The following is an 11,693-nucleotide window of genomic DNA, read 5'->3' as shown; positions in this document are numbered from 1 at the left end:
TTGGTCAGCCGTTTCTGAATGTTCAAACCATAGCAAATGGTTTGGTTTTAGGTTTATACTGAAAATCGACCATATAAAACCGGTCAGGACTGTAAACTTATTATTAAAGCTCAATGCGTGAAACAAAACTGTTAGTAACGATTCAGTTTAAATTTTCATCGGTTCAGTTATGGTTTTCAGTGATAAAAAAATTGAACCAACGATTTGGCTCACGGTTTAACTTAGAAATCGTTAAAACCGAATTGTGAACGCCCGTACGTAACATGCAATTTTTTTTAATTGAAAAAAACTATAGCTACCATACCTAAGACAATAAAATGCTCATTTTTATGGTGCAATTTTTAAAAAAATATATTAACGTATGAAAAAGTTACGGTCATCGTTGGTGGGAAGTTGGTTTACAACTAAAATTAAAAGGAATACATGGGTAAAGATGAATGTTCAAATTTGTAACTACTTTTTAAATTTACAAAACTTGAGTAAAGTTGAGAGGGTAATGGTGTAACTATTTCTATACATATTTTATAATGGACAAGTTTGCCCATATCTTACATGTTATAGAATGTGTAACTTTTTGCAACTTGTATATTACTTAAAAAGTAGGCATGGTCGGCTCTAGGGTGGTGCAAGCCGGACACCCGGCCGAGGAATGGCTTTTTCAGGGGTACGCTGGAACCACCGGGGAGTTGACATCGTTATGGTAGTTTGACCTTTCAATCTATTGTTGACAAAGTAGTAGAACTAAGAGGAAAAAACCGGTACATACCGGCCGGTTATACCGTGAAAAGGATAAGGTATATTATGAAAAGGATAATGTATATTGTGAAGATGAAGTAATAATGGAAATAATTCTCTCACAAATAAGGTTATAAGCTATAAGCTACTATTATTTACGTATCTATAATATATATAAACGAAACCCCTAAAATCCTACGTGTCGTGATGTGGTCCCCCCCCTTATAGAAGCCACCAGATTGCTTGATTTTTAAATGGAGGCCTCTCATTGATTTAACCCAAATTCATGGGTATGGGTCTTACCAAACCAGATAGCTCTTAAACGGGTTATATCTCATTAAATTAAAAATTAATCTTACCAATTATTTGATATGAAAATCCTATAAAATAGGGATATACTAAAATTTAATATCCAATTTTAAAAGAAAAAGATATTATTTATAATTAATAAACAATTTTATAGTAAAAAACATAAGCCGGTCATGGGTCACCAAATCCAGATAGCTTTTAAACGGGTTATAACATATCATTTATTTATGAAACTCTTTCATCATCAAACCCCAAGTATATTATTAATTTTCTTACAATAAAGAAAATTAAAATCCAAAAAATAAATATTAAAAAACAAAAAATGTAAAACAATCATTCTCTCAAGCCATCAGATTACTTTATTTGTAAATGAAGGCTTCTCACGCATTTGACTCGAATTCACTGGTAAAGGTCTCATCAAACCCAGATAGCTCTTAAACTGGTTATCACATCTCATTATATTAAAAATTTATCTTATAAAATATTTGATATGAAAATCATATAAAATAAGGATATACTAAAAATTAATATCCAATTTTATTTAAAAAAAAGATATTATTTATAATTAAGAAACATTTTTATAATAAAGAAAATAAACAGGTAGTGGGTATCATCAAACCCAGATAGCTTTTAAACCGGATTATAACATATTATTTATTTGTGAAACCATTTTATCATCAAACCTCAAGTATATTAATTATTAACTTTCTTACAATAAATAAAATTCAAATTCAAATATGCATATATAAATATTAAAAACGAATAATGTAAAACAAATCTCATAATACGGGGGATAAAATCTAGTATATAATAAATTTGGCCCTCGAAATTATTAACTTTCTTACAATAAAGACAATTAAAATCCAAAAACAAAATATTTAAAAACAAAGGATGTAAAATAATCATTCTCTCAAGCCATTAGATTGTTTTATTTGTAATAGGGTTCTTTTAACTATGGCCCCAATAGAATTTTGATTTTACACTCACATTTAAATAAGTTGTTAACAATTGAAATACTATAATGCGAGAATGATTTTTCTTTTTTACTTTGGTATATTGGTTTTGAATAAAGTGCCATTTTCGTCCTTGTGGTTTGACAAATAATGCGAATTTATCCAAAAAGTTTATTTTTTGCAAATGGACCCTCGACGTTTCTCAATTCTTGCCAATTACATTCAAATCACTAACCTCGTTAAATTTAATCGTTAAATCAGGGGTAGACGTGTCTTTTCACTATTTCTTTATTATATGAGTAAAGTGCCAAAATCGTCCCTAAGGTTTGGTCATATTTGCGAAATTCGTCCAAAAATATTTTTTTTAGCAAGTAGACCCTCGATTTTTCCCAACCGTTGCCAATTTCATCCAAATTGTTAACTTGGTCTAAATTCAACGTTAACTTATGGGTGTTACTGTCCTTTTACATGTTTTTTTTACATTATTGTTATTATGTGTTTGTTTGATGACATATATAACATTTCACGATTCCTATTTTTGAATCCAATATATTATCCGTTTGTTTATTCTTCTTTATTTGTAGTCAAATAAGGGGTTTAGCTCATCGTAATAATAATAACAATGCAAACAAATATGTAAAAGGACAGTAACACCCCTGAGTTAACGTTAAATTTAGACCGAGTTAACAAATTAGACGAAATTGGCAACAGTTGGGAAACTTCGAGGGTATAATTGCGAAAAAAATATTTTTGGACGGAATTAGCAAATGTAACCAACCTTGATTTTGGCATTGTACTCATGTAATAAAGAAAGAGTGAAAAGATATGTGCCTGAGTTAACGATTCAATTTAACGGAGTTAGTGATTTGGATGTAATTGGCAAGAATTGGGAAACGTGGAGGGTCCATATGCAAAAAATAAACTTTTTGGACTAAATTCGCATTATTTGCCAAACCACAAGGACGAAAATGACACTTTACTTATTGGTTTTTAATGATCCCAACTATTGTCTTTTGATCATTGCTGGTCCCAACTAATGATTGGCTACTAATGGTCCCAACTTTTAAAATATTTGTTTCTAACTGTCCGCGACTAACAGAATCCTAACATCGTTAGTTTAAGGTGGCGTGAAAAATGGTTTTGGCCGGAAAACTCAATTTTCTGACTCGCACATAAACAACTTAAGATGTAGAAGCAGCAAGCATACTTACAGAAAATGCGAATGCGTTGAGGAAGTCGGATCCTATCTAGAAAACGGAATATCCAAGAAGCAGTTTCTAAGAAAGGAGAAAACAAAATCCAATTAATGGACTTTAAAGCTCTAAAAATTGAAAGAACAAAACCACCCAGTAAAACCATAGACATATAATTCGCCACAACAAAGGTCAAGATAAACGTTTATTCGCTACTCGTTTCTCCAAAGGCAAACATCCATTTCAATAATACCCAAATGTATAATATGTTTAAATTGCATATGTAAGCACCTTTGATTTAAATAAATATATGCATTTTTTATACTCATTTCTGTTTTATAATAGTATGTGATTTGGTGGTATTTTGGTCTAAATTTAAACTAACAAACAGACGATTTAACAAAGAGTACGCAGTTGTGGCTGCAAACCATCAAGGGTTCTCTGCAAAAACAACGAACATGAAGCATCTTTTATAACCATCACAGCCTACCAACATTGAGTGGATATCCGAACACCTCATGGATGACTTTATAATCATCAAATATTAATTCATAAAAAAGAAGATCCAATCACATTATGCCCTATATAATTGCAAGTCTACTAAACTTGTATCAAACTATGTAACTGTGCATCTAAGTTTTTAGATTCTCAATTGAACCTTTCTAATTGATAACATAGTCTACATTATTAGGATTCTGTTGTTTCCTGAAACATGTTTCCGAACCTGAGCGAACCAGAGCATGAGTCGGCTTCTTGGTGGAGCATGTTGACCAATTCTTGCAACTCAAGTTTCCGCAGTTCAACCTGTTTTTTAGTGATTCTTCACGTATTAACATAATATTTTAATGGAAAAAGGAAATGAGTAGGATTGTAATAAATTTTAAAATAAAAATTCTATTTGATTTTTATAAAGTATTTTTATCCTTTTAACATAATAGAAAATTAAGAAATTTTTTATACTATTCATATTCGATTTTACTTTAACCATTATCTATACTTTTAACAAAATATATAATTGAATTATTAGTTAACAACATTTTTCTCATCAAAAGATTTCTCAGTTTTATTAACATGCATACATAGCGTTATCATTTCTTAATAGATTTGGAGTTCTAGTAGCATGGTAAACAACTTGGTCGACCCTAGGGTAGTGCGAGTCAGACGTTTAGCAGAGGATCGTAATTTTTGAGGGCCAAATTTATTATATATATTTGAAAACAAAATTATAAAATATGTATGAATCTTAATCATCTTAAATATATTTGGCCCAAACTTTTTTTTATCCATAACATTAATCGCCATTAAAAAAAACTAGCTTATATACTTCGTTATTTCTTATAGGGCATATGGGTCTTTTTATTTCGGCTCGGCCAAGGCATTTAAATTCTCGAAGCCGGCCCTGAAAGTAGGTGTCTTAATTTGCCCATGTCTTATGTATTATATATAGTATAGATTAACGGCCTTAAGAAACACATGTATATTTTGTTGAACTGCAAGATTACATATATGCTCCGGTAAACCATTTCGAAGTTATGGATGAGCTTTATTATTACGTAAACTTTTAAACCTTTGAAGTTGCTGCCGAAATGCTATTAAGGCTCCATGTTCGTAAGTCAATGATTATCTTCATCAAAGTTACCTGAGTATTAAGATATGGCATAACCCACATTCTCCACAATCTTATTAGAAAGTATAATACATGTATCCATTATATCACTTGTTATTTAAGCTCTATGGTCTTGCTAGACCTCGTACAATTTCCCCACCGAGAAAGGGCGGTCATATTATATTAGGAGTAGCACCCAGCTACCCTCGACTTTTTCGGTGTAGTAGAAAATTAAATTTTTATATTTTACGTTTTATGTATTACGCTACCTCTGAATATTATGCTACCCTTCAAAAACTTTTAAAGGTCTAAAACTTCACCCAAACTTTTATTAAATGCTCAAATGATTAAAAGCCTACCGTTTAATTAACACTTAAAAGCCCAGCATGGCAAAGGTACACATAATATGTGTTATAGGCTCCAAAACACGCGGAACGCGCAACCTGGCGCCGGTACTGGACAAATGGGTAACCAAACGCTGGTAGCCGGATACGTGTGAAACGGGTAACCGACGCAGGTACGCGGGAAACACGTAACCAGACGCCCATATGTGCGAAATGCCTTATCAGATGTTGATACGCTCGAAACACATCAGTGGACCCTAGTGCGTGCAAAACTGTTAACCGGGCGCCGGTACATGCGAAACGGGTAACCCGTTGCCAATAACGTGCGTAACGCATCGCGTAACTTGGCCCCGGTAGGCGCAAAACCAAGCACTCGTACACCGAATTCTCTTGAAACCCTTTCTTGACAACTACTCATGAAGAATTTTGAACTCCACCATCTTCGGGTTTTGTGGATTCGTAAACTTTTGACTAGTGTAGCTCATCATACAAAATCGTTAATACCGTTTGGTATATTGGGACTCACGTAAAATTGCCTTCTTATGCATTGAGACTTTGTTGAATACTGACTGAATAGTGGAGATTGATTGAGCACACTACTCCAAAATATGCCTCTAAAGGAGGAATATCAATGGTTATCTCGCATATATTGACCTTTCCATGCAATTTAGTCGTTTTTCTTCATGTCTAATGCATACAATCAATGCTTCGTAAAACCTGTCTTATATTAATGTGCCTCCAGCAACCAACGGTTGATAATGATAATTAGAAAAACACGAGTTTTCATCATAGAGTTATATAAGTAGGTTTGTTCTTAGATTATTTGTTTTTAACCTGTTATCTGATTCCATGAAACAGACGTTTATAATCTCGTCTGTCCGAAGTTACATGAAACAATGTAATCTGGCCAAAGTGACTTAAATTTTAAATTTGATTTAAGTAACAAGTGACCAGTTGAACCCAAGCCCGTTATTATCAAGACGTGTATGCGTAGACCCGTTAAACAACCGACCAGGGCCCATTTTGCCACTCTTGATCATAGTTTTAATACACAAGAAACCTTTTCTTCTGATATGAGACTAACAACAAATTTTGAATGCTAATCAGTTCAATATCTGGATATAACTTTGTTAATCTGTAAAGATTCGATTGAAGGGACACTGACATCAGGCAAGCTAGTGGCCCGTTTCTACTTTCGCAGCTAATAGAAATATTTAAAAATAATTAGAGTAAAGCCATAATTTAAAACTTCATAAAGCAAGCATCATTTTTTGAATATAAACCCGACTCATTTCTCCGCATCATCATCCTCCTCTTCTTCCGAGTCATCTGTGCCAATGTCATGCTAAAAAAGCCCAATTAGACCTGGGAATTTAAATTCAACCTATTCACTTAAATAGACTGATTGAGATTTGAGGTTATGTAAACGAGCAGTGCTGAGCCTGGGTGGGCACATTTATCTTGACAAGCCTCGTGGCTCACTGAGCCGGCTCATCTATTACTTAAAATTTGTATTTTCTACAAGTATAGACACATATATACAATTAAAAATTAACATACACATAATGCTGAATTTATCAGCTACCGAATTCATAATCTATATATATATTAAAAGTTTTAGCTTTACATCTAAACAAGCCAAACTACAATTTAAAATATATGAGAACTTTAAATACATTTTTTTATATAACGGCCATACCCCTTAAAAGTCATATATATGCATGTGTGTTTGAGCTTTAATTTAGATGACTCTCAAGCAAGCAAGCCTTGATCAAATAAGTAAAATATAGGGATGAGCCACGAAAGTGGCATAAGGTGTACTTTATGGTAGTGTTTGGTATAAAGGAATAGAATGTGGAATGTAATGGGGTCATTCAAAAGGAATGAAACAATACATGTTTGGTTACCATGCATGAATAGAATGGATCATTCATAGTTGTCAATAGCGGTAAATAGCACCCGCTATTTTGTGTTTAGCGATAAAGTTAATTTTAACATATATATATATATATTGTTCATTTTATAACTTTTATGCATGAATTTATAAGTTAAGAACAAAATGTAAATTAGTGAAGATAGAGGGAGTTAAATGTTAAGATAAACAAACTAATTTTACCTCTTTTATGTAAGAGTTAAGTGCCATTTTAATACCTGTGGTTTGACCAACTATGCAACTTTAGTACCTATAATTTATTTTATGCAAAAAGTACCCCAGTTTCAAAAAACTTGCATTTTTAGTACCTTTTTTAACCCCGTCAATTTTCATCCGTTAAGTCCGGGGTATTTACGTAATTTCATTATTATTTGCTTTCTTCTTTTATTTTGATCTCTCCTCGTTTTATAACCTGCAACCACCACCATCTTCTTCCTCTTTTCTGCCGCCACGCACCACCACCAACCCATCACCGTCACGCAGCAGAAGCATCCGAATTTGAAGCCGTATGAATAACAAACTCTCTCTTAATACTCGAACCCCTCGCAATAAGCTGTTGAGGAGTTCCAACAAACGGACAGCGTCCAGCAATGGGACGCACACCAGTCGCAAGCGGGACCGGAGAATCAAACTCAAACTTATCCACATACACAAACTGCCCCAACTGTAAGCGATTAGTGAGAATAAGATCCGTGTCTTTGTCGGAGAGAGAGACGCAGATGGAGTTAACAGAGTCGGAGAGAGAAACGTATAAGCCGTGGTTGGGCCAAAGGTTGTCGGAGCCTACGGGTACGATGCCGATGACCTGGAGGAGAGGGGAGCGGTGATCACGGTGGTCGCCGCGTAAAAGCAAAGACCGGGGAAGGTAGCGACGGTATGCAATTACAGGCGGTGAAGAGAGAGTTTGAGTTATGTGACAGCGACAGAGCAGGTTCCGGCATACAATCGTTGTTGCCGACAGAGCAGGTTCCGGCCTACAATCGTTGTTGCCGACAGAGCAGGTTCCGGCCTACAATCGTTGTTGCCGACAGAGCAAGTTCCAGCGACAGAGTGTAATGAGGGAGCAGAATATGAGAAGGGCGGAGAGGAGGAGTTTGAGCTTCGGCTGGCGTGATGGCAGGTGGTTGTGGTCGGTGGCGCCGGAAAAGTTACGATGTCTGGAAAGGTTTGTTGAGATTTTGGGGAATTAGGGTTTATAAGATATGATTTGGGGAAAGGGTTTGTAGACGGGGAGAGAGGAAAGAAGAAAAGAAAAAGAAAAACAAAAAAATAATAGTGAAATTACCCAAATGCCCCTCATTTAAATAATGAAATTACGTAAATACCCCAGACTTAACAAATGAAAATTGACGGGGTTAAAAAAGGTACTAAAAATGCAAGTTTTTTGAAACTGGGGTACTTTTTGCATAAAATAAATTATAGGTACTAAAGTTGCATAGTTAGTCAAACCACAGGTACTAAAATGACACTTAACTCTTTATGTAAACAAGTGAAAGATAGAAGGGGTAAATATTAAAATACCTACATATTTAAACCTAAAATGGGTACAAAGTAATAATACACGGCGGCTACTTCTTCCCGCAGCCGTTCTTTCATCTTCTTGGTTTCCGGTAGGTTTCCGACAGAAATCGCAGCGCCGGCACTGGAATTTGCCATCAGAAGTCACTATTTGGTCGATATGTGGCCGCTAAGTACCTTGTAGCGGCGTATTGCCGCCTAGCCACGCTATTCGCTATAGCGCCCCCTATGGGCGCTATTGACAACTATGGATCATTCCATAAGGAATGAAACTGCTTCCATTTTAGAATTTTTATTCTTTTGGGTATGGGTGTTTTTTTCCATTCCTTTAAGGAATGGAAAAGTCAAAAGAGTCAACAATTATTATTAATTATAATTATAATTATAATATTATTATTATTATATCGTTATCATCATTGTTTTGTATATTATAATAAAACTATTATTATATTAAAACTATTACAACATTATCAATATTATTATTTTAAATTTGATGAGTCAACATTTCACAGCTCGCATACATGATTCAAGATTTTTACGATTATTTTTATTCGGTAAAAGAATCTCGTTGCAGCGCAGGGTCTAAAAATTAGTTAATAATAATAATAATAATGATAATAAAGTGATATAATCATTCCATTCCTACATGGTAACCAAACATCACAATGGAATGGTAATGATCCATTTCATTCCTTTATCCATTTCATTACTACGTCCATTCCATTCCCTCATATTATATATTCCATTACCCCGTACCAAACATACCCTATGATTTTTAGAAAAACAGATTACTACTTTTATAGTATGGTTTTGCAACCATGTAAATTTTGAACTAACAGTTTTTGAACCTGATCCAACCCATTTAGACCTGTTACCCGACCCATTTAACTCAGCTCACAAAAAAGCAATGCAAATTAGGTCTAGTTGTCAGTTACCTATTCATCATCCTCATCACCAAGCTCTTCTTCATCATCATCCTTAGAATAAAAAAATATTGCAAACTTAATACAAAGAACATTTAACAAAACATGGATGAATTTATCTAAAAACTGAAACATAAAAATCAAGAAAAAAGATTACATTATTGAAATATGTAAGAGGATTGACCCATAAATCCTCTTTGATCATTTCAGCAACCTACAAATACATCATTAAAACATTAACAACATCAGAACCGTTTAATTTAAACATAAGTGTAATTAAAAGATATTATGAACTTACTCCATCTGGAATTTCATCCATATCATCTTTCCGTTGGGTTCCACTGAATCAGCTAAAAAAGCTGTATCAAAATGTCCAAAAAAATATAAAAACCCAACACTTTTCAGATGAAAACAGGTCAAAAGTAGTTGGCCATTTCAAATGGCTCGTTTTGATCATTACTTTGATAATAAACGTTTTTATAATCATATATTTGATACACTATTTTACAAAATTCAAAAAAAATTACCTTGATAATAAACGTTTTTATAATCATATATGATACACTATTTTACAAAATTCAAATAGGTAAGACATACATAGGTAAATCCAAATACTTCAACATGCCCTGTTTGACCCAAACCCATTTTGACCTGTTTTGTACCAACAACAATAAAGACAAAAAATCAAATTTTAATAACCTGTCCTCCTCGTGGGGCCGTTTGTTTCCGTTCTTTTCATGTGTAACTCCATTTGAAAGTCCCTTTAATAATTAAAAAAAAACAAATAACTACCAAAACACAAATTAAAAAAAGCGTCAAAAATTTACAATTTACAAAATGTTACCATGCCCTCTTTCCACTTGATTGACGTGGCCATAACTTTGGAAGTTCCCTCATCAAGAAAAGTGATGGTTTTTGTGAGCTTTGTATCCTCAAAATAAGGGTTGGGACTAAAGTTCTGAAAATAAATAAATGCGACATCATGTAAATGATTTATAAAATGATTATATGTTTATATAAAGAGTATTTTTTTACTACTTACAAAAGTGATCGAGTAACCAGATTTCACATCTTTCATATCTTCAACTTCAAGAGCGGTTAAATGCCTGAATATCTGCAAAAACCAAAAAGATGATGTCATATCACATAATTTAAATTGAATTTTTCCTGTTATGGATTAAAAAAATAATAAACTAACTTTTTGGTCCTCTTCATTTAGCAGATCAGAGAGTGCAGGGTGACTCAAGAACTGCAAGAACAAAAGTTCAAATTAGATCTGAAAGTGGTTATGTGATAAATGAGGTTAAATAATCATATTAAAAAGGTGACTTACAGCAGTTAACCAAAAGTCAGGAATCGATTTAATAACATCATTTCGCTTATTGTACACTGGCTTCCTAATCTCATTGTACTTCTGCTCGATTTCTAAGACTTTGTCACTTGCCTCCTCATTGATCTGAAGAAAAATGAAAGATATGAGCGAGGCTTGTAGCTCACTCAAAACCAGCACATTTGTAAACAAGCTGAGTAAAGCCGGCTCAGTTTGTAAACACATATTATATAACAATTTTGTTGTTAATGCATATGCATAAATATGTGTAATGTTATAAAATTAAGCATTTTTAGGAAAAGTAAATGAGTGGGCTCGAGCTCAACATTTCAGCTCGTTATCTAGGGCCGTCTTCGAGATTTTAAGTGCCCAAGTCGAGTAGAAAAGTTGGACCTTATATAATTTTTTTGGCCCAATTTCATATTTTATTAGCCCATTTTCTCAGTTTTTTCCCCATTAAACACAAACAGACTACCCTAGGCCCTTTATTCAGTTATTTTAGCCCAGTTTCACTTGTTATAAGGCCCTTTTTTCAGTTTTTAGCCCAATAACAGACTAAACAAGACCTTTTTTTTTAGCTTTTTAGCCCACTTTATTAATGTTTTCAAAAAAAAAAACTGAGATTCATATATAAAACTTTGTGTCCGGACAGAAATTTGCGCCGAGCCCAGACTAGGGTCCAGGCCGGCCCTGCAACGAGCTCAGCCGGCTTGGTTTATAAACGAGCAGGGGCCTAGGCCAAGGTAAGCTAGCTCATTTAGCAGCCTCATTGGTTTAATCCTAAGTTTTAATATATACATTTATATAAACTATAAAGCAGCAGAGACGGGGGTTTCTGTTATGAAAGAT

The 11,693-nt window shown here is 33.8% G+C and overlaps 1 pseudogene across 1 annotated transcript; it reads right to left on the bottom strand.

Annotated features, from left to right (window-relative positions):
* Positions 1-6,301: 6,301 nt before the first annotated feature.
* LOC143628303 (NAP1-related protein 2-like) lies at positions 6,302-11,069 on the bottom strand (annotated as a pseudogene). The gene is made up of 9 exons (XR_013152725.1): positions 10,848-11,069; positions 10,713-10,763; positions 10,557-10,628; positions 10,359-10,472; positions 10,214-10,275; positions 9,813-9,873; positions 9,672-9,728; positions 9,516-9,568; positions 6,302-6,471 (listed from the first exon to the last, which is right to left on the bottom strand). The product of XR_013152725.1 is annotated as an NAP1-related protein 2-like (transcript).
* Between the last annotated feature and the right edge of the window lie 624 nt (positions 11,070-11,693).

This window comes from Bidens hawaiensis, unplaced genomic scaffold (genome assembly GCF_021521415.1).
Source record: "Bidens hawaiensis isolate Kalapana, Puna unplaced genomic scaffold, B.hawaiensis_p1.1 tig00004864_1, whole genome shotgun sequence".
Classification (NCBI taxonomy): Eukaryota; Viridiplantae; Streptophyta; class Magnoliopsida; order Asterales; family Asteraceae; genus Bidens; species Bidens hawaiensis.
The sequence above is the reverse complement of the archived record's forward strand: the minus strand, read 5'-3'. Positions and strand labels throughout refer to the sequence as shown.